This window comes from Aythya marila (assembly GCF_965140915.1).
Source record: "Aythya marila genome assembly, chromosome: 7".
NCBI lineage: Eukaryota > Metazoa > Chordata > Aves > Anseriformes > Anatidae > Aythya > Aythya marila.
Window position 1 is genome coordinate 16765322 of NC_139048.1, and position 23474 is coordinate 16788795.

Sequence of the window (23474 nt, forward strand, 5' to 3'; positions counted from 1 at the left end):
GAGAATTGGTGCCCTTCATGTAAAAACGTCCAAAATAAAACCGTGTTATCTATGGCCAACTTACACCTCTTTTAAAAAGTAAAATAAATAAAAAGGGAATGTTTCCTTCAAACTGAAACTTTATGAGACTTCTTGTTTTACCCTGCATGGAAAAGACCGCATGCAAAGATGCACAGCTGACTTCACCGAAACTGTATTTTTCCACCGTGCGGCTGGAAACCGTGCCGCGTTTCCCCCACACCCCTTCCACAGGCTCCGCTCTTTCTTCCCGGAGATAATGGCTGGCACGGGCGCGCAGCGCACGGTCCTGAGTCCGCTCCTCAGCTGAGCCGTTGTTTCCACTCCCGCAGCCCGCGCTCCTCACCGAGCAGCGGCCAGGGTGCTGACGAGAGACAAAAAAAAAAAAAAAAAAAAAAAAAAAAAGAAAAGCAAGAAAGAAAGAGAGCACCTCGTGGGCTGCTGCCGGGCGGGGGTCGCGCCGACATTCCGATGCGCTGAGGCAGCCGCGACCCAGCCCGCCCCCGGCCCAGCCCCCGCTCCGGTCCCGGCCGCCGCTGAGGGGGGGGGGGCTTGAGGCGATGCCTCCGGGCCGGCTCGGGGACGGCGCCGGGCGTTTAGGCGAGAGGTAGGGCTGGGGTGTTCCGCGGGCTGCCCCTCAGCACCCCACTGCTCGCAGGGCTGGGGGGAACAAATAACGGGCCCCCCCGGTGGGCACAGCCGGCCGCAGCGCCGCCCCCGGGGCCGCGGAGCGCACCCCGCCCGCTGCCGGACACCCGCTGGGGGCACGGGGCGGGCGCTCCCCGGGGATCCCTCCCCGGCGGCCCCGCGGCTGAGTCAGCCGGCGGCGCTGCCCCGGGGCACCTCCCTCCCTCCTCTTTCCCTCCCTCCCTCCCTCCCTCCCTCCGCCGCCGTCCCGCAGCCCCCGCCCCCGGCCCCGTCCCGCCGAGGCAGGCGTTGGGCTCGCTCCGCCGCCACGGGCAGCGGCGGCCGTGGAGCTGCGGGGGCGGCCCCGTCCCGCAGAGCCCGCCGCCGGCCCCGGGAGGAGGAGGAGGAGGAGGATGAAGAAGACGCCGGGGGCACGCTGAAAGGTGCGTGCCCTGCTCGCCCCGCTTGAGCGGCCGTCGGGCTCCCTTTCGGCCATGTTCCTCGCCCCCCGCAGGGCTGCAGAGCCCCCACGTTCAGCTGCCACTCGGGTGGTGCTGCCCGTGCCCTGCGAGCCCTTGCGGTTCCCGCTGGCTGTCCGCTTTTTTCTCTTTTATTGCCGCTCTTCGCTATGGAAGCGCGGGGATGCTGCAGGGGGCCTGAGCCCGCAAACACTCGGACAAGTGCTTTGGGTGAAGTGTTTGTGGGATCGGGGACGGGGAGGCGGGTGCGGGGCTTATCGGAACTGCGGCACGCTCTTGGGATGCCACCGGCATAGGTGGTGTGGGGAGGAGCCCGGAGAGGCGGCTCTCAACCAGGTTTCTGCTGAAGGAGCTGTGAGAAGCATACGGAAACGGGTACAAAATCAACCGTGCTTCAAGGATCGGTCAAATGCATGGTGTTCCCTAGTTAAGGAGCTTGTGTGAAGAGTAGAATTAGGCTTGCTGTTGTATTTAAGCAACAGAAGTTTGGTAAATATTTTAATCCCAAGCACGTTATATACTTTCGTGTTTGGAAGGGTGTTGGAGAACCCACTGGTTGTGGAAGAGCCATTCAGCCACTGTTGTGGGGCAGCAATCGCTGTGTGGTTTAAGAAGTCATGTGTTTCCAACTACAGATAATTACCTCTGATCCCTGATAGCTCATCCTGTGAAAAGTCAAAGGCAAGCAACCTGTGTCTGTGATTGTTACAAAAACAAAACGAAAAACGCCTAAACAAATCTGGGAGCAATCAAACAAGGTGAAAGCAGAACCAGATGCAACCTTCAGCCTACTAAGAAGTGCTTGGTGTTTTGTATGGCCAATGAAATACTACAGAGAGAAAATCCCAAATCATAAAAGACTATGTCCTCTCTGTACATAAGTTAGTAAAGGTTTACTGAAATCTCTTAGTTGTATACAGTCTATTCATGTTCTGCCATTTTGAGGTATTAATGTAGTATGTAGAGAGAGCTCATTTCTGTTTTCTCCCATGCTAAAAAGTTTGTTCTTAAGACTCTTTGTGACCATAGACTGGAGTGTGCAGCTCCTGGCCTCTCAATTCATGATGATTTCATGTGATTTAACTTACCCAATAAAAGTGTACTGTTCAAGCCAGCATTCTGACAGTTTAATAAATGGAAAAAATCAAAGTCACACTTTGTTTGAGAAACTTGAAAGTCATAGTACAGAATAAAAAGTTTCTGAAAACTTTGTTGGAAATCATAGAACAAGTTCATGAAAGAGTTGATGAGATAACTGAAGGTTTAGGAAATTTATGAAATGAGGAAAATAAATTCTCTATAGCAAAAGTTATGCAAAAGAATGTTGTGAAACAATTTGACCACTTTTTAACTACCTGCAGAAGAAAGTTTTTGTTTGTTTTTGTTTAGTGTGTATGTGTAGGGACAGTTTTATTTAAGAGAAATATGAATATCAAGATCCAGTGAATAAAACCTGCACCAAAATCCAGAATGCCAGCAAGACATTTGTGGAAAAGACACTGTGTAGCTGTTCATGAAGGACTGTGGTAGATATTTGATGACTGGAAATATTTAGCTCAAGATAGAAACTCTTTTGGAGAAGAACAATTGTAATTTAGCAATAGTTCTTGGATTTGAAACAATAATTAGTTAAAGGAAGACTTGAGCTATAAAGGAGGCAAAAAGTAATTAATCCATGTAAAAATAGTTTTAATCAGCTTAATTTACCTGCATGTAAGTGGTTCTTTGGTGGTTTAAAAGAAGAGAATCTTAAAGACAGCAATTTGAAAGAAGGATTGTCATTTTGTTTTCTGTTTGTATGGCACCAACCACAAAATGGATACTGGTTCGTGATTGGGAGCCCTGGACTTTATAAGTGACAATAGTATTGTTAACAGTAAATCACATCTTTTTTTTTTTTTTTTTTTTCCCCCATGTACTTTTTGAAAATTCCTGTAACCCAAATATTGGAGTGAATCATGTGGCTCCACCACAGACAGACTTAGTGTCTCACCTGTTCACACTGCAACCGTTGGTGGTTTCATTTCAGTGAGGGCTATCAGGTTGTATTGGGGCCTTTCATGGGCAGTCTGATTAATTTTTAAAGAACGCTGGTCATCACGGCTTCATTATAGAAAGTTAGCATGCTAACATGAAATCCATGTTTTTCCTTAGCTTTATTTGGTCCCTTTTCAAGCTGCTTTTACTTGCCTTTAGAAGAGGTTGCTGCACGTGTACTTGAGGGCCTGTGTGGCTGAGTGTGTATTATACGAGAGCCGTGCCGCTTACTCTGCCTTCTCCTTTATTTGTCTTGGCAGACCTACACATGTATCTGCTTGTGGGTGGGGTTTCCATAGTCATGGTTCTGCCAAATATTGGTCATATTTCAGTCTTAGATTTTCTTGAGCAAAGCTTCCTCAATTTACAAAAAACACAAAAAAGTAATGGGATTTGTGTGTAAGAGTTGAGGATAAAGTGGCGACAGTGGCATTTTCCTTGCATTTCCTATATCAGGAGCTCTAATTCTGGAGGTACAGAATTTTGTTCTTACTTGAAACAGTGGAGTTAATTTTTTAGATACATCACTGTGGGATGAAAATCTGTCCCTTGGTGGTCTCATGTATATCAGACCACTCTCCGTGGGACAGGGTGGCGTGCTGATGTCTTTGTGCAACACGCAATTCATGTCACTGGTTTTAAGCTAGGCCATCTATGGTACTCCCTTCTCCACTGCCCAGTCATTCATAAATCATCCAACATGTTCAAACAAATGCTACACGTGCTTGCCATCAGTTACCAAAAATGGGTGAACTGTCAGAGCTAGAAGTACTGAGCTCAACTTTAAGCTCTTTCCACCAGATATATCCTTCTTTCAGATCCCACTAAGTTTCTTGAATTTATAGACAGCCGGTGATGGAGCCTCAGGTAATACCGGCTCTTTCAGTGAACGATTTGAAATAGCAGAGACCCAAATGTTGTGAAATATGTGATGTGACAGAGAACTGCCTTCTGTGCTCTTGACATCTGAAATTCTTACATAGCCCAGTATAACTTCTGGGTATGGATATGGTGCAGGTTTCAGTCTCATGCAAGGAAGTGTATTCTGTAGGCCAATGTATTTACTGTAATATTTCATTCACAGAAGTTTGAGCTATATCAATAGTTTAAGTAGGCTGTCAACTCTTGGATACTTCTTATTCTATGTTGCTATCAGTAATTAATACTTAATTTGGTATAACATTTCAATGGAGCAGCTCATTTAAACAAATTGAATATTATTAGATTTTACAAATGCCATACCACTTCATAATATTGAAAGTACTTGAATATTTCTTTTTTGTTGTTGTTCATACTGAAGTATTTTAAAAAAGACAGAAAAAGTGGAAACATTGAGCACAAAGGCAAAGCTACCATTTAAAAACATTTATTTTGGGGGTAATGGTTTTATTCCATTAGTATGCACAAGTGCTGCATAACTTGCATCTAATAATAGTATGTTTTCTTAAACAGATGACTCTCCAGTTGCATTGACCTTGCCTTGTGTCGTAGGACCTTGCTGTCTGTTGTTTCAGACAATGCGCTGATGTGAGACCTCTCCTCCCACAGTATTTTTCTGCATCTGTGCTACAGCACACAGCAAGAATGCTGCTGCAGCGATCTCTGGTATCTGAGGTTTTCGTTACACTGCATCTTCGTTCTAACATTTTTATAATACATTCCTTTATTCCAAATACAAAACTCTATTGCTTGGATTAGGTGAAATTCTTCATGTAGCAGTGCAAGGATATTTCAGCAGTATTAATGGCATTTTGTTTCCCTCTGGAATTCAGCAAGATAAAAAGGGGTCATGTAGCAGAGGAGCTACTGCTTTGTCCACTACCAGCAACTCGCATTAAAGAACAACCTGTAGATTTCCTCTTGCAGAACTTCCTTGATGTGAATGCCTCCTTTTAAATTCCCTCAGGATTGCTATGATTGTTTTGAATTACAGCTACTTACCAAATTGAAAAGGAAAAACAAAACCCAATGTTTTAATATCCAGGTTGAATTGCCTTCTGAAGAAAATATTCTATTTTTGTTCTAATTTTATGTAGTTTTCATACTCTTAACATTTCACACTCTTAAAATTTTTCAAACACATTTTTCTAATTTGTAAATGTAGATTATAGTTATTCAGTTGATGTTAAAATGCATTTATAATCTGATTATGTTGTTGGTGGGCAGAGATTTTAAAAAATGTTATTGCTAACTTTTAGTAAAATTCACACTTGATATTTTTCAAGTATATTGGATGTTCTGTGAAGATATGTTTTATTTCTTTTGAAAGCTATGGGAAAAGGATCTTACTGCAGATATTTCTTGTGAAAACTTAAAGTCTCGGCTCAGTCTGTCTGCACCTATTGTAGTTCAACAGGCTTATGGGAAGTGGTGAAAGTAGAGGAATATCTCTCCAAGGCTGCAACTGCACAGATAGATCCCTGACTGTAAGAGACTGTCTCTCTGTTTGTTTCTATAATTCATGTTCACTCTTTAGCTGTGCTGTGAGCTGCTTTTCTGTAACATCTTGAGTGGCAAAAGTGTCAAAGAGTACCAGGCAGTCTTGAAGTCTTTCATATTGCAATACTTTACATTTTTCAGATGAATAATACTCCGTAACGTGAGTCCTCTAGAGCCCTTGACATTTTTCAGCATAGCTGTTACTTTTGTGAATGGTCTGTTGTTTGCATGTTTCCTCAGAGAACAAAGTGGGCATACAAAAAGGGGGGAGTCTTACATAATTACCTTTTGATTTGTTGTGATTGCACCTTTTCTTTTCTTTCTTTCTTCTTTTTTTTTTTTTTTTTTTTTTTTTTCCATAATAGTGCATTTATGGAAGAGGCAGCAAAAATGGGAACTATAAAATCAAACAAAGCTGTGTATATTGGAAATATTTTCATCTTAATAAACACTCAAAATGTTGCTGTTATAAGTGATTTGAATATACATCTGCTCTTATTCTGTGCTTTAATTTAGCGAAGTGTAAATAAGAAGCCCCACTTTGGTGGTGGTGGTCACTCAGTAGAGACAGAAATGAAATACAGGGAAACATTTTATAAAAAAGGATAGCTTCGTATGTGTCTTTAACTAAAATGCCTGCCTGTTTAGAGACATTCCCAGTATCATTAGCCTGAGCAATTTGGGTGTGTGAGGCCAGTTACAGGGCTTTTCCTTTGTATGTTTTATTTTCCTAGGGTGAATTGGGAAAGTAGCTATCACCATGTCATCATCTACCACTGAAATACAATTCTGGCAAGTAATACCATCCAAATTAAATACACTAATCTTTGGATGGTCTTGATACCAATATGCAATATGTAGACTCAGTGGTTCAGTTCCAAGACTGTGTGTTTGGCATTGTTTTACCTTTGTTTGTTATAGAATGATCTGTTCTTGTAAGATGCAGCTGTTGGAGGGTGCTTCTAGTAAGTACTGCATGGTGCTCCCTGCACACCAGTAATTCATCCAGTTCTGCTCATTCTGCATGCTTTCCAGTTTCACCTTCATCTCCATAGTGCTAAATCTTGCGTCCTTTTATCCAGAGTCAGATGCTAAGCAGGTGTGGTTGATACTGGGGGAGGGTGACACCTTTTGATTCTTTTGTCTTTGGTACTCTTGGTTTGACATAACTGCAGTGTAGTGTTAGTGTATTGGCAGTTGTTACCTCAGACTGTGTTATGTGGAGTTAGAGATTGCTTTCCACAAGAGGAAATCCCATGGTTGCGTGCTGTCAGTTCCTGCAGCATGACTTTTGGTGAATGGAAGTGAGGAATGTCTCTGTTTTCAGGGTGTGTTTCTGTGTGCCTATCAGGGATGCTTGCCTCAGTGAGCATGCCCTTGCATTCCTGCACACTGGACACCTGCGGAAGCTGGGCCCAGCTTCTTGAGAAAGGGTCAGATCTAGCAGAAGGTTGTCTGTGTGTTTACACACTGCAAAGTCTACTCATCCCACAAGCATGTCGTTTGACAGTGCTGTTCCCATTCTCTGCACAAGACCTTTCAGTGAGCCAACATTCAGCCAAGCAGCTCAGTCACACCTTTCCCCTGTGTTGCAGAAAGTCTGCAATGTTTCTGAAAAAAAACAAATTATTGTATTTTACTGTGAAGGGAAAAGTAGAAAGTTTGTCTTTCCTAAGCATTGAATCGGCTCTGTGTGTATTCCGGTCTCATACCTAAAAGCACTTTGCCTCCCATAACTTTAAAAATATGGGATCTTCTATATTATGTCATAGAAACCCACAATTGTTTCTGTGTTTTGAGTATATAGTTCATGGGATGTGCCTCAGTTTCAGTCAAAATTATAGAATAGTTAGCATTAAGATGTTACCATTCAACTAATTAATCAAATTTAAAGATGCCAGCTACATGTATAGTGTTACCTCATATCTGAAATATTGGAAGGGGTCCTAACTTCATATGAAGTCAATGTTATGACTTTTCTAATTCTTTTTTAAGCAAGAGTAAACCTCAGGTCTTTGCTGCATCTGTCAAGGTGTTTCTGGATAGATTCTTCTTGTCTCTTGAAAACTATGCTAGTTTAGCCCAAACCTATGTAACATTGGATGCTGTTCTTTTTATTGTGTTACTTATTCCATGCTGGCTGAAATACAATGTATATAAAAACAGTTTTTGCTGTCCCATTGACTTTTGGTCCCCTATTAAAACAGATTTAAGAGTGTGTTGTAATTTCCAACTACAGGGTTGGAACAACTTGCAGTCTGAACAAAAAAATGTTCTTTTTTAATAAAAAAAAAAAAAAAAAAAAAAAGACACAACAAATTGAAGGAGAAGGGTTTTTTACTTAAGCCAAACTTCCTTCTTAGTATTTATCCAGAAAACATTTGTAGATGAAGATCTAGAGTTTAAACTTGCTTGGAAATATAGTTGAATCCCAAAGTGCATGACTCAATTGTTTCTGTTTTCTTCTAACTTTCCTGAAATCAAATGTAAGTTAAGTATATCTGTAGTACCCAGGTACCAGAATGTCGTGTTCATTGAGATTTAGTGGTCAGTTTTGCTATATAGCAGTAGTGTCAAGTTATTAATGTTCTTTCCTGCTTGTCTTGAGCAAATATTGTCAGCTACCAATGTAGTTGTGCTGGTTAAACTTGATACTGCTTATATATAGTTATGGAAACATTTTGGATTTGTTATGGAGACAGAATATTTATCTTTTAAAATGTCAGTGTAGGTAAGAGGGACTTATGAATCTTTAAAGTTATTAAATGTACTATTTTTCTAGTGGTCTGCTGAAATTCTTCTTGTTCCAATGAATTATGAGCTATAGTAGTGTTTTATTTGTAACTGAATTTCTGTGTCATTCAATTATGAACATTTTTTTGAAAAGGGTTTTGCTCATTGTGATTATGCTTGTGCAGCAAATTCTGTAACTCCCTTAAATCTTAAAACTGTAATGTTCTGTGTAACAGGAGGTATAATCAACTAAGGTGGATGTAGAAAATATAAAACAATTTTTTTTTTAGATTTACTTATATGAAGCAATAAGAATTTCTTGGAAATCAGCAAGAATTTAGGATATAAATAGACCTTTCCACTTTTCCAAGATAAGGAAATACTAAAATTTTAGATTTATTTGGTAGAATCAGAAAAATAATAGGTAATTTGTGATATTAATAAGTGAATCATATTCACATTTGAAATTAATATTCATAATTTTTTAGTCACTCTAATCAAGTCCATTTTAGGGGTATATCAATGAACTGATTTTATTATGAAAACTGTGTTGTCAGTACCAACTGATGAATGCATTGAGTTCCAAGTACTCATTACCCACTGAGTATGGCTTAAAGCAATGTGGAACATTACTCTTTGTCTTAAAGCCCTTATTGTTCACATTTTCCTATTGTTTTCATAACTAAATATTCTATTTTTAAAGGTATGAGTAATTATATAAGAGTACACCTAGTGGCTTCTAGAAAAAACAGCACAGTTTCTGAAACTGAGTACGTGACTGCAAGAATTAGCAGTACTGTGAAGCCAATTTAGAAATTTAATTCTCCACACTATTTGAACTGTGATTCTAGACTTGCAAGTCATGTTCAGTAGTGGTTTGCAGAAATAAACAGTTCCCTAGACAGCAGGCTATAAAACAGGTCAGCGTTAAAATATGCAATAACATCTTTCAAATGGCCATATAGTAATGGACTACTATGGCTGCCTGAATTCTTTTTCAGGATCCAGATCATAACATCTGTTCGGTGTTTTGTTACCTGACAGGCCTAACAATGGTAGGGGTGTATAGGCAGTAGTGGTCTTTCAGAGTGTTTTTGCAGCTACCCCTCCAGAAGAGGCAAGTTCATGTGTTCCCTTAAAATTTGAAAATGCTATTCTCGACTTAGCCAAAATCTTCCTCCATGATTGTGTCATCCACTCATTTTGTCCCACATACTATTTATTCTGCTGTGCAAGTTGCTAATAATTTTTTTTATCCTTAACAGGCAGTTAAGAAAAAAGACAAAAGATAACGTATGGCAGTTATAATGGTGCAGCACAGGATTATCCTGTGTAACAGCTTTGCACCCCTGGACTTCATCTCAATTGAGTGCTTTATAGAAAGGTGCTTGGGCTTGATTTATGAGTTGGGGGAGATCTGTAAAAATACCTTGAGGAAGGTGTGTGCAAGGCAAAACTGTTTGGTATAACAGTATTTGAACTATGACAGCCAATAAAGTTTTTAACCTGTACGTGAGTCATTCTCTGCTTTGAGCTCACATGTCTTCCTCTGACTTGACATGATGCTCTGATTACTATACTTTTGTCTTATAATGCTATTTTCAGTCTTTTATCAACTTTTCTGTTTTCCCGAGCCCAAAGGACGCTATTGTGGATACCAGAAAGCCCCCAAAGAAAATAAATAAATAAACCCAACAATAATAAATAAATAAAACCCATACCCTTCCTTACTCTTTTTGCTTGAATTTACATTTACTGATTTTTTTAAACATTTCACATACACTTAAATTGTTAATTTCATAGAGTCAAAAAGCTGATAGCCCACTCCCTGATAGTCTCATGTTTTTCCCACATAACCCATCTTGCTTACAGTAAAGCTCTATTCTGTTAGTAACCATATGCATCCCAATAAAGGTTTTAAAGTTTGAATTGAGACAGAGACTGTCTCAGCTCTTGGCCAGCAAATGCAAAGAAAGTTGGCCATGTTCCCTCTTCTTGCCAGAAAAGCAAGAAAGCTGGGGCCCTTCCTCTGTCAAAGAAAAAGGGAAGCTCTGATCTTTCTTCTTATGGATTTGCACGCACTAAGTCCCTGACCTATTCTTGGTAGAATTTCTCAGTCTCTTGGTTTCGAGTTGTGGCCCAAAGCCCCCAGGAAAACAGCTGTCATGTACAGGGAACTTGTAGAGCTCAGTCTGTCCTTTCTCCTCTGACTACTGGTTTGACAGTACTTTTTCCTCTCTAGTTAGTCATAACATATCAACAAAAAGCCTCTCTACACTAATAGTATGGTTTTTAAGCATGTTACTTTACTCTGCTACTTTTTATACTAATTTATGCTGTATTTTTTAGTATGTAACGTACACATGAATGCATTATTAAAAGAGTTCAGATGTTGTCATCATCTAGTACCCTACTATTGTGGGTTGGGGTGTAGGCAATTTCAAAGCCTGGTCTTCTCCCATACAGAGCTTTAAAACTTTCACTATTCTGATAATCTGACAATCCATTAAATGATGTAAATGATGTATGACTATATAAAATAAAGTAAGAATATTAAGAAAAAAGGAAATTATCAGTAAAGTTTAGGCTCATTTTTTAACATATACTGGTACATTTTAAGAAGGTTTAATTCATTATTGCCAAACATTTTTTAAGACATTAAAAATCACAATGCTGAGTTTAATAATTTTACAGTAATAATAACCACTGGAATTTATTGCTAAATAGAACTGAGAGACGATCTGAATCTGTTCTGTCCATATACATGTATGTTAATCATGTTAATTACATGCTGGAAAGTAACTAAGGCACTGACATAGAAATTTGTATCTATTAATTCTATGAACTGACATAAAACTTAAGGCATGCAAATGCATGACATGAAACTGCAGCATGCAAACCACCAGGATAAAGCTTCCACACTGTTGTTGTTGTTTGTTTGATTCCTGTTTAAAAGAGTTCAAAATATAGTTTAAAGGGTGAGTCTACTGCAGAATTTACTTTTCATTTCTGTTTCCACTCTGGAAATTTGGTCCGAGCTCTCAAATTCAGAGTACTTTATTTCTGCCACAGTGATTATCACTGTTAATAGTTATGCCAACAGTTAATTGATCTCAGACTTATTCTAATTGTCTTGTGGCTACAGAGCCACAAAAAAGTGGCTCTTAAAAAGTATAAACTTATTTTGTTAAAAAGGCAACTGCTGTTTGGACTACACACAAGAATCAAATTGGTTAATTGTAGAATCATCTTATAGCTTTTGTGTATGCTTCTTAACATAACTCTGCTGAAGTATATATTGAAGTTGCTATGTAATTTTTTTCTGGTGAGTGAATGATGAAACACATATTTAGGTGTTTTTTGGTCTATGAGTCATCGTAATGATAGGCAATTATGTACGCCTGAATTTCATACAACCATTGCACAGTTATATAAATAATGTACACCTGACTGCTGGCTTCTTCCTCTACAGTTATGTGATTTTTTTTAATTTTATTTTTTTTTGGTGAAAAGCCTTTTTCACAGATAAGTCACATGCAAGATAAGTGATAAGATGCATATATTGTAGTCTTAAAAATATATATATTGAAACAGTATAGTACTATTAGTGTTGCTTTATTTCCTGCTCCTGCTTTTATAATTACATTACAGTGCTTAAAGTCAGACAGTGTTAATGAACTGTTAATAAAGCCAGAAATTATGCAGAATCCATGAAGACCTTTGTGGGGGGAGCATGCTGTCTGGTTCTAATTTAGCCTGTTTTCAGGTTGCTCTTGGGAACTGCTCTAAGTTTGTAAATAAATAAATAAAAATAAAATAAAAATAAAATAATGAAATAGAATCTATATATAAGAGATATACAGTAGATTTTGCTTCTGGAGGCAGAGCTTGCTTTACCTAAATTAAATTTCACTCTGCTGATTTTCTTAAAGGAGGTAAAAAAGTGAAAGTATTTGCAATAGCTTTGGAACTCAATAAAAATATATTTTGAATATATAGGGGGTCAGTGTGTGACAAGGTCTCTGTTGACAGGAACAATAAAAGCAGGTGTAAGGAGGTACTAAACAGTTTGCAACAGAAGTCCATTATAAAACAGGTGCCTGTTTTGAGGTGTGGCAGTAGCGTGCCTCAGAGAACAAATGAACAAGATTTGAAATCTCAAAGGACAGGTTAGTCTGCATTTACCTTTGCTGGTTTTATATGCTTTTTTTTTTTTCCCCCCTCCCCCCCCCCCCCCCCCCCCCCATAGTTCATTTGCTGTTATCCATGAACTTTATTCTAGATTTCTAGATAGTATTATTTTCCTTGTGTGTGATCTGCTTCTTCCTTGTTGGCTTCCCAACAACCAGCAAATGACATACAGGAAAGCAATGGCATCCGTAATGCAGATTTGTGTCATAGTTTGAAAACCCTAGATAAGCGGTGTTTCCTTATTCTGTTCTTTTGAGGGGGTGCTGTTAAATGTTTGGAATGTTTTCCATTTTCTAATTGTTTCTAAAGGAGACTGAACTATGTTAGTTTTTTAATTTTTTAAAGAGCTATTAGTAGATTCTACTTGTTGAAGAAAAGCAATATTTTCCTTTTATTCTCTGCACTGAATGCTTGGTATATTTTTTCCTTTCACCATGTTGTCTGTTTCAGTTAACATTTTATTTTTTGTCTTGTTAGGGGTGCTGTTGCCAGTTATTTTGACCTGTTGTTTTCTTAAATGTATAATTTTTTTGGCTGGTGTTCTGAAGAAACTCTTCTGTGGGGGTGACTTTGTTTTATCTTTGTTTATTTATTTTTAATTCTGTAGCTCACAGGTAGCCTTTTTTAAAATCAATTACATAAAGTTAATCTCGTAGGGATAAGTCATTGCTCAATTTCATCTTTCTAGAGATGGTCTAAATTTCTGCAGGTCTGTCTGTAGGCTTTTTTTTTTTTTCTATTCCTTTAGAGAGAAGGATAAACTAATCTCTCTAATTCTCTTTCTCTCTTTTTAATTGGTTGAAAGGTAGAGAGAATTATCAGTAGTGTAGTAGTAGCTGAAAGTTCAAAGCTGAAGTTTGTGTTATCTTCCTTCTCCATGAGTGGGTACAGAGACTGCTGTAGTTCAGCAGATTGACTGAATAACTGTAATACAGATTTAACTTGCAGAATTTGTAGTGTAATGTCTCTTGGTTGATTTTTGTCAATGAAATCGATAAGAAATCTAAAATCTTTATTTGAAGAATAATCTCTGAAATCTTAATTTAAATCTGCATTTAAGGTGGTAAACTCAAAGATTGACTAGATAGAAGACTACTTTATCATAGCAAGGGACTGGGAGATTAAGTTATTGCTGTAATCCAATCCAAATAAATAAATCTACCTATATAAAATAGTGAATAAACTCTTTAAATTATAAGAGTTCTGTAAAACCACAAATAATTTTATCAGCAGTCAAAAAAAAACTAAAATTGTTGTTATATGGAGCTGTTTTTTATTTTAAAAATATGTGAGATACTAATTAGGAAAATTGAGAGCTGTTGTAGGCCTAACAGGTAATCTGAAGTACTGGTATAGGTGGTGCTGCAGGTAATAACCTCCCTGAGTAATCATTTAAAGCCACTTTTTCTACTTATCTCCAACAAGTTTGACAAGTTATGGCATGCAGCTGATACACGTTGCGTTACAAACTGTTTTGAAATGATTTTGTTTTTATACTGTTATGAAACATTACATACAATGTTTTTGTTGTAGGCAAAGCACTGTTGTTAGCTTAAGTTTTGTTGTTTTGTTTGTTGGTTTTGAAAATTGTGTAGATTACACAGACCATTAGTTTTCATTGCTTCCTTGCCTCTCCTCAGGGATCTCTCTTCATTCCAGATATTGTTTCATAACCCCCTCAGCTGCATGCCAGGGTCATTGATTGCTCCAACCATCAGTTCTCCAGGTGAGCGTGGGTATCTAGTGTACAAGTTTTTTTCCTTATCTAGATGAAGTCATTATTGCCATCTGGCACAAGAGAAGCCTGATTACAAGACTTTGTGCTGCTCCTTATCTTCTAGTTTGCCACCTGATACGGCCTGGTAGTGTTTGACTGCGCACTTCAGAGTAACCTCATCACTGTTCTTGGCCTTCCTGTTGCTGGTGACGTACAAATGTCCATATTCAGTGTGCTGTTCTGTGTTACTACATCATAAATTTCCTCAACAGTGTCTTATCAGTTGCCAGGAGAACGTGGTCCTAGCTTGCAGTGGGTCAAAGACCTCCCTGGCCAGGAGCCACAGGGAAGGGTAGTGGGAGGCTGAGCTGGGCCTGGAGCCCCCTCAGCAGATGCTGAGGGCAGTGTGGGCTGAGGAGTCAGGCCTGGTGTTAATCTGACAAGTCTGGTCGGAAAGCGAAAAGTGGCAGAGGACTGTGCCCACTATTGACTAGGACACAGCTCAGCCTGTGGGGGACAAGCCTGAGCTAAGAGAGCACCTAAAATGGCAGGCGGGAGTTGCAGGTGATGCTGGTGTGACAGTTAAGTACTTGGTGTGCACCCGGCCCTGACACTCCTTCTGAAAGAGATTTGTGCTGTCCTGTCCTGGGTTAGCACCACAAGCTTTGTGCTAGTTGCAGCAGTGGTTTGTCCTTATCGCAGCGAAATATGTTACAGTAAACAGTAGTTTTATCCCCATTTGGCTGTTACAGCCGAAATAACCTTGAGCATTTCAGCATGTATTTGCTGGTTTATCTTTTCCAGTACTTTTGTGGTTGGGTTCTTTGGCTTGTCTGACTGTGTCACTGTTTTCTTTCTTGTGCAAAGACCTTCTTTGCTAGGTCTTGGGACATCTATTGGGCATGTGTATATGTCTTCTGTCTTCTAGGACCTTTTTGGGCTAAATAGTAAGTAACTTGTTATCAACAAGGATGCACAATCAAATGAATCTAAAATAATCTTGCTTGACTGAGAAATTGTAGCCTATATATGTAACATTGATTTAACATATCATCTTATTACTTAAGCATATGGCTATTAGAACATACTGGGTATGTATATCTAGTTCAGGGGAAGAAACCAACAGCATTCCCTAGTAGCGTTTTCAGATTTTAATGAAGCAGAGTTGTTTGGATACTAGCAGAGTCTCTGGCACATATTACTGCTTATGTCAAAATAAAATAGGGTGTTCCAGAGAAGGAAGTGTCCTTTTCCAAATTATGACTGCATTTTTAGCCTGTTTTTTTCTTTCTTTTTTTTTTTTTTTTTTTTTTTTAATGACTTTACAAAGTCACACTGTGTCTCTTTAGGTCTTTTCCACCAACTTTTGAATTTTGCCTGTAACAATCAGTTTTATTACAAAAGTACAAATCTCAAAGATGCTAAAGACAGCATATTTCATGTCAATGTTATTCAGGTACAGAAGTTCTATAAATCATTCTGGCTGCAAAGGAGTTGTTCTGAGAGTTCACGCTAAGATAGCAGAGGGTCCATATAGGAGCAAGTCCTTAGTAATACCCCAGTTGTATGAAAAGCTTTAGTTTGAGCAAGTGTCTCCTTAGACATAATTAATTCAACTTAGAGAAAAATCTGAGAATATGTTACTTTTAGAAGTAACTAAGGTATGTAATGCTGTGTTCTGTTGTTTTTAGCTGCCGCTTACTCCACAAGGACATCAAATATCCTCTGAAATTTTTGTCCATTAATTTTGTCAACAACTTCACTGTGTTAAAATCGCCTTCCATCTATTCAGCTGAAAGTACAAGAACTTTTAAGAAATATAACTTTGAACAAGCGATTGTTTGCATTAGATAAATATAGAATTAGCTTTTGGCACACATTCTTATTCCAAATAACTCTATTATGAAGACTGAAGTAGACTAAAGATTTGGGATAAAGTCCCATCTTATCAAGGGAGATGATTTTCATGTTTAGAATTCCAAATTCTCACTCTTCGTGAAGCAAGGAACTTGGCCGTACTAGCCAAGAGTGAGTTGTTTTACGATGGCTGTACTTGTTGAACACTTGCTGAATGTTATCTTTTTCTCCCCAAAGAAAGGATGAAACCCAGGTGCGTAGAAATAAGTCCCTGGTTCCAAAGAGGAATCTCACAAGCAGAAGGAAATGTTTAATGAACTACTTCCATAGAGGCTCTAAAAGATAACCAAGAAAGGCAATAAACGTGCATTTATTCAGCAGGGATGCAGGCTTTCATTGCAATTATTTTAAATATCCTCAAATAAAGGATCGCCTTTATAATCATATTATAATTGTATATGGAGGCAGGCTACCTTGGTCTTCAGATGCCTCTCCTTCAGAGGTTAAACTGTTAAAGAAATACAAGCAGAATTTAAGGAACATGGAAGTTGTTGTGAACATGCAGTTTTCTTTGTGTGTGGTTCCATTTATATTAAAGGTGTGACAGCATAAAGAAACATAATTGTCACCACACATGTATTTCTATCCTATATATTTATTGAATAAGATTGAATTACTTCTATATTCTACTATAATGTGAGCTCCAATGATAAATACAAGAGCTTTTAAATGTCAAAGTATTTGATTTAAATTTAAATTTAAAATGATCACTTAAAAATGATTATATGGTCAATGACATCTTCTGTTACCATAGTAAATATCTTGGAATACTACTGAAATTATTTGCAGTTGCATGGTAATTTACTGCTTGCAGTTTTAATTCTAGCAGGAGCCAACAACATCTTAGAGATTACTTCATGGCTTGAATGAGTTAGATGTCAGGGTGGGCCTTCTCCCAGGGAATGATGTGGTTGATAAAACCATTGTAGGCCAAAAAAAAAAAAAAAAAGGCAGGATGGATTTGCTGAGCAAATACTGTCTGCTGCATTTGAGTAGTAGTGTTTTCAGTGTCACTGTGCTTAAAATGTAGAATAGAACAGTAGTGGTGGTATAGAAATTATTTCCTGTGTTTTCAGGGATGCTTGTAAGTGACACTTCTCAAGCACATAACTTTCTAAGCAAAACAACTTTTTTTTTTCTCTTGCACTCTCTAGAAGACATGATGATAATATGCAGATGAGATGGCAGATACTCTCTTAAAATTCTTTTTTTTAAATAAATATTAAGATTCTTGAATGAATGGTATGCATAGGTCAAGAATGGTATACAAAGAAAATTAATTTTGAGAAAGGACAAGACTAGCACAGTAATTTAATAATGTTAGTCTCTACCATTTGAAACATTTATCTATGCTTTTCTTTAACTGAAGTATAAACGTAGGGTTCTGACAAATGACTGAACTTTTTTCACTTACAGATTATCTTTTCATTTTTATTTAAAACACATACTGAGATTACAATTTTAATAGACTTTTGTTATAGTTATGACAGCTGAGCTATAATATATGTTATTACTCATGTAAAGGCTTTTAATGGGACTACTGTAGCATAGCATAATATGAACATAAGTGTTAGTGTGGATTTATAGAAGATAAACTGTGGTGATGTAAGCACCTCTAATGTACTATCAGACTTTGAGTAGTTAGAAACATTTTTATTACAGATTTCTTCTGTTCTCACCAATGTGGATACAACTATGGCTAGTGGCATACATGCAGGACTGTGAGAGGGGTTAATTAGAGGATGCTTGAGTGCTTACACAAAAAAAAAATGCAGCAAGGAAGGAGGAACAAGATGAGGAACTTAAGGTGTTCTTTTTTTCTTATCGTGTGACCTGGCTTGGAGTAATATTAAAACTTGAGTAAGACAACAGTTTGCATGGCAACGTGAAGTTGTAGTTATCCGAAATGTGTCACTGTGTCACTTCATGTTCCTTAAGAGCATGGTTTCCAGCTGGGCAGAAATGAAATATTACATGAGCTCAGATGGGAAGGCTACCTACCAGTGATGCTTCATTGTTAACTGGGACTAGATAAGAAAAGGGATTGCCAGATCTGGAGATTCCTGCTAGAGAGGCAAGGACTTCTGCCTTGTGATGCTAACTTCTCTGCTACCCCTTCAGGAGAGGGGAGGATTAGAGAGAATGGTGCTGGTAAGAACCATTTCCTAAATGCCTTGAGTCTGAAGTACTCAGTTAAAAGCTGCTGTGCCAAGGCTTGTAGATCCTTAGGATTAATACTTGTTCTTGCAGTGTCCAGATAAACCTACCTGTGTGCTTGTTTCTTTCACTGCCAAAACTTGGGTGCCATTGGAGACATAGATGGTGCTTCAGGCAGAGCATGGAGTATAGCAGGCATGCTGTGATGTCTCAGCCCTGTCCACAAGTCTGAAAAGTTCAGCCTGCTGTAGGGCTGGGCTAGCCAAGGCACTAACTTCTGAAGGCTTGAAGCAACTCAGACATACAGTATCCTTTGATTAAGGTGACATCTGTGAAAGCATCACTGTACCAAAATGTGCTAGCAAGAGAACAGGTTCTGAGCATGAAACACCAGTTCTGTTACTGGTCTACATTTCTGAAATTGTGTGTGTGTTTTTGTTTTGTTTCATTTTGTTTTGTTTTTCAAGAGAGAGCCTGCAGTCAGTCTCCTACTTAATTTTCCTTAATGTTCAGGACCTCATCTGGCTTTCAAATAATGTAACCTCTTCCTGTTCACAGGAAGAGTTTGATAGTGATTCTTTGAAGAGTGATAGTTTGACAGGAGGGAGTATAAATGTTTACAAATGACACTTGTATGCAGTCTGAGGTTCCTGTTGACTGTTTATTGTTGTGAACAGTATTTCAAAGCGGCAGATTTTTGAATCTGATAAGTTCTCAGAACAATAATGCTTGTATGCAAATTATTCTGTTCTGAATTAACATTTTGAGGCCACAGAGGTGACTGGCAAATGACAGGAAATGCATACAGTCATTCTTCCCATATTTATTATTTGTTTTAATGAAAGTCATTTTTGTCATTTGTATTTTAACAGAAACGCCATTCACAGTATTTTGAAAGATTTGAGATTAATTGTGTACCAAACTCTTGCACCTCCGCTTCTGTTTTCTGGATTATTATTCTTTTTTCTGGATTTTATCTTGTCTTGTGTCGTGTCAATGGTGAAGTTACTGCTTTCAAAAAGTAGGTTTCTTAGTATGAAATTTAAGTAACTACTGAACAGAAAGACTATGTAAAGATGTTATTGCAGATCAGATCTAGAAAGAAATCAAGAAGTGACACTGACAGTAAGATAAATTCTGTCATGGGTCCTCTCAGTGCTTCTCATACAGAAAAGGAAGATGTACAGTAAAGAAATTAAGTTTGGAGCTGGTATGTGGCAGTGACTTCAGATTCTGCCTGATGCAGTGATGAATGATTAGGCAGATGACCACCTGGCAGCCATTTGCAAAGCTTGAGATGTTTAATACTTGGTCATGTTTTGATTAGTATTCTAGAAATTAGGGAAAAAAAAAAAAAAAAAACAACAAAACAAAACAAAACCAAAAAACACCACCAACAACAAAAACCTCTTGACTTGACAGGATGTATAGATACTGTAGTTCTCTGAGTTTTTTTGTTGTTGTTGAAACGCAGACTGGTGGTAAATCTGAGGTTCTGTGTGATGATCTGTGCCAAGTAAAATGTTGTTATAACTTGCCTCCAACTGTTCGAACAGAGTTTGTGCACATCTTGAATGATTCTTAAGAGTCTAGCTATTTCCTCCTTACTGTTGGCTTTGGTTTCCTGGGCAGAAGAAAAGTAGAAGACTGATAATGACATGTTGATGCCCTGTTCTTGTACTGGTCTGTTCTGCTTGTTTCTGAGATAAGGCACTACAGTTAAAAACTTTAATGTGCATGCTACAGGGTAAATTAGAGGTGTTAATCAATGTGGTTTTCTTATTATCTTCAAGAACTTTGGGACAAACTATAGTTTAAAAAAAAAAAAAGCGATGGTTAAATTTACTTTTATTGCAAATGGATAGTTGTAGTATACTAATAACCTCATGAATCAGTTGTTTTCTTAAGAGCTTAAACTGAGATTACATTGTTTAAACACAGTTTTGGAGGTGGCTTGAGATAATGATTTAAAGTTTTGTATCTGCTTACCCTGTGCCAAATTCTTCCACTGTTTTGCTGTTTCCCAAGAATCTGTTACTCATTAGTGGTTTATACCATAGGCACTGTGTCCATAGTTATTAATTTGAATTAATTAATATAAATATTTGATTTGTGTGTGTGTTTTCTGTGCTGAAACTCAATTTAGGCTTGATAGTCACCATGTATATGCAACCTGTAGGATTAAAGTTGGATAAATAGCTATAGGCATCCCAGCATAGAGTAGAAAGAAGGGGGGATTTTCAGGCAGTTTCCACGTGCCTTTCAGCTGTCTTGAATTACTTTTCAGCCCAGTCTAATAGCAGTTTGCCCATGGAAACCATCAGTGTGCATTTTGTGTTCTCACATATCTAGTCTGTCAATCCCCTTCTTTCTCTGCACCTTTGGCCCCTACCAGACATTCACACAGTTCCCTGTAAATCTCCCACAGCATCCCACATACTGAATTGCATTCAGCATCTCCAACAGCATGTAACTTCTCTAAATAATTCCCATCTTTACCTGTAGCCCTGCTTGCCAGGGTAAAGAGGCAGTTACTGCTTCTTCCCACAGTCCAGGCAGCATCCTCAAATATTTATCTAATCATCTTTCCCTTGACAGCCTAGGGTTAAAAGGCTCTCTAATTTACCACATTGTGTGACCGTTCTGATCCTTTAGATGCCTTGACTTAGACTAAATAGTGCAATACTTGACATAATGTTTTCTTCTCTGAAACAGCATCTCTCTGGACTTCAAAAGGAAATTAGCCTGAGTAATGTGCTGAAGGTTAAATTGATACTAAATTAATGCAGTTTTATAGTCTTGTGTTTATTGTATTTTCTGCATCTTAGATTATGTTGGATTTTTTTACCCAGTCTGCTGTTATCTATAATCCCAGATAGTTGACGAGTAAGGATTTATTAATCATTATTATTAATACTAACTAGAACTAGCTTAAACTTTGTCTTAAAGTGTATGCAGCAGTGAAAAAAAGTAGACAAATTAGTTTCGTGTCACATGTTTTCAGACTTAATACATTTTGTGAATGTGTGTACTGAAAGGTCACTAGATTGTTTATTTTCATTATTTGCCTGTCTTTGTTGGCTGACCTCTGCATCCAGGATGACTCACTAATGCTGGATCTAGTTTCTTATATTTTTACTTTCCTTTACTGGTCAAAGGAGCACATTACATTTCTGACATAACTTAAGCCTTGTAAAATGAACCAGCATAGTTATTAATGGATTTCATCAGCTAATCTAGTGGCTTTAGAAAATGTCAGCATGTGTTGAGTACAGGGTAGGTTTAATCATCTAGTTCAAGTGCTTTTACATGCAGATTTAACTGTGGATCAAAGTGTTTTGAGTTGAATGTGCAACAGGAAGAATATGGTTTTGAATAATTTTATATGCAAGTGCACATGTTTGTATGAAGCTTCTATACCTAGCTTTTATATCTAGGCTTTGGCCACCCATGTGCAGATATGTGAGTACGGGAAGCCATGGGGAGTGAAAGTTCTGCAATTTTACAGAAAGTTACAAAATACTATTTTATCGGTTGAGCTTATGAGTTTTACGCTTGATAGCATTTATTGCACTGTTAACATGCTTCATAACAAGTTTAATGAATTCCAACAGTTTAAGGAATTTGCTGGGCAAAATGAATTGAATTCTGTTGATTATAGTGAAAAGCAGAGACTGGGAAGAAAGTAATGGGGGACACATGAAACCCTTGTCATCTGTTCAGCCTAGCTGCAGCTCCAGATATTTTTGCAGTTGTCCATAGATCAGAGGCTCTGCCATCACACTTTCTACTTGCTATTTTATGGGATTTTGGCATACTGATACACTAGATAACTTCTCTTAGTCTGTGATTTTATCTTCAGAGTGCGTTTAGAGAGCATAGCAATCGTTCAGACATCAGATCTAAACTGAAACTACTACTGAGATGTGTGGTCCCTACCAAGCATTTCTAATATTTCCTTTCCTCAGGATGTAATGTTCACATGGCCACAAGGTAAGTCAGTTCATTTGGATGAAAAGAAGAATTTCCTGACAGATTGGCTGGCTCAATGAACTTAAGCTGGTGGATTTGTGATGTCTAGATGTGTGAGATGAGGGGAAAAGGGGATGGAGGGCCAGGAGTGAAGGTAGAAGGGAATCTGCCAGCTTTGGTGGTAGCCAGCTGCTAGATTGACATAGCTGAAACATCAAACTGCATTTGCAGATAGCAGAGGTGTGTAAACTGATTGAAGCAGCGTTTTTCTCCCTTTTCCTTGCTGCCTGCTTCCCCACTCATGCTGTTTTAACACACATGTTCATACAACCATACATGCACTGGATTGGGAAAATGATCTAGCTGTAAAGTAACTTGAGCAAAAAATTCTTGAGGTGGATTAGTTCCCTATCATGTTGCAGTGGCCATTAGAGGATGGGAACAGCTGGACATAGGCAGGGAGCTTCTTAAGCAGGCATGATTCTTGAGGAAATAAATTTCAACGAGGCCCCTAAAGAAGAGTGTATAAAGAAGAGATGGTGGTGTATAGAAGGGGCAGGCACATAGCCTCTGAAGCTCAGGAGAAAGGTGACCAACATAATCTGTGGTGGGGAAGACTTGAGATCAAAGTTTCTAGAGATGAAAAGATCTCAGAGAAGTGGCTTGGAGGGGGCATATGTGGAGACTCTAATATAAGAAATGGGAGAATAAAGTTGAAGAAAATTTTTGGAAATACTGTGCAAGAGCAGTCCTGGCCTCTGAATGAGCTTTGTGGACAGTCTCTGGGATATAAATGGACCTGTGGTTATACCAGCTTTCTATTTGCAGAAGCAAATCAGCAATATATTTATCTTTATTTTTTTTTTGAAGTTTTTCTGTTAAAGAATGATGTAAAAAACATCAACATATATGGATGTTTATGTTATCTTGAATTCATTGTGTAGTTGGAGTTGTGTAATGAAATTGTTGCTTTGTTTTCCCTATAGAGTGGTGATGTTTTGTAAGAATTTCATTCAGCAGCCAGCATGATAAACTATATATTCTTCACAGTAACAATCCATTCCTTTAATATCTATTCATGGCTTAGCAATATTACAGGGAGTACATTTATGAATATATTTCAATTTTATTTTCATTGGATTGCCTGGAGTCTTTCTGTAGTAAACAGGAAAGATGAATCAGTAGAC

At 38.3% G+C, this 23474-nt stretch overlaps 1 protein-coding gene across 5 annotated transcripts in view; it reads left to right on the forward strand.

The window, feature by feature from the left end:
• Nucleotides 1–959: 959 nt before the first annotated feature.
• The window catches only part of PLCE1 (phospholipase C epsilon 1), a 159672-nt gene continuing 137157 nt past the window's right edge, over nt 960–23474 (forward strand). For all 5 annotated transcript variants that reach the window (XM_082764218.1, XM_082764222.1, XM_082764221.1 and 2 more), the window contains exon 1: nt 960–1088. The gene's annotated coding sequence lies outside the window, so the exon portion shown is untranslated. The remainder of the gene's footprint in view (nt 1089–23474) is intronic.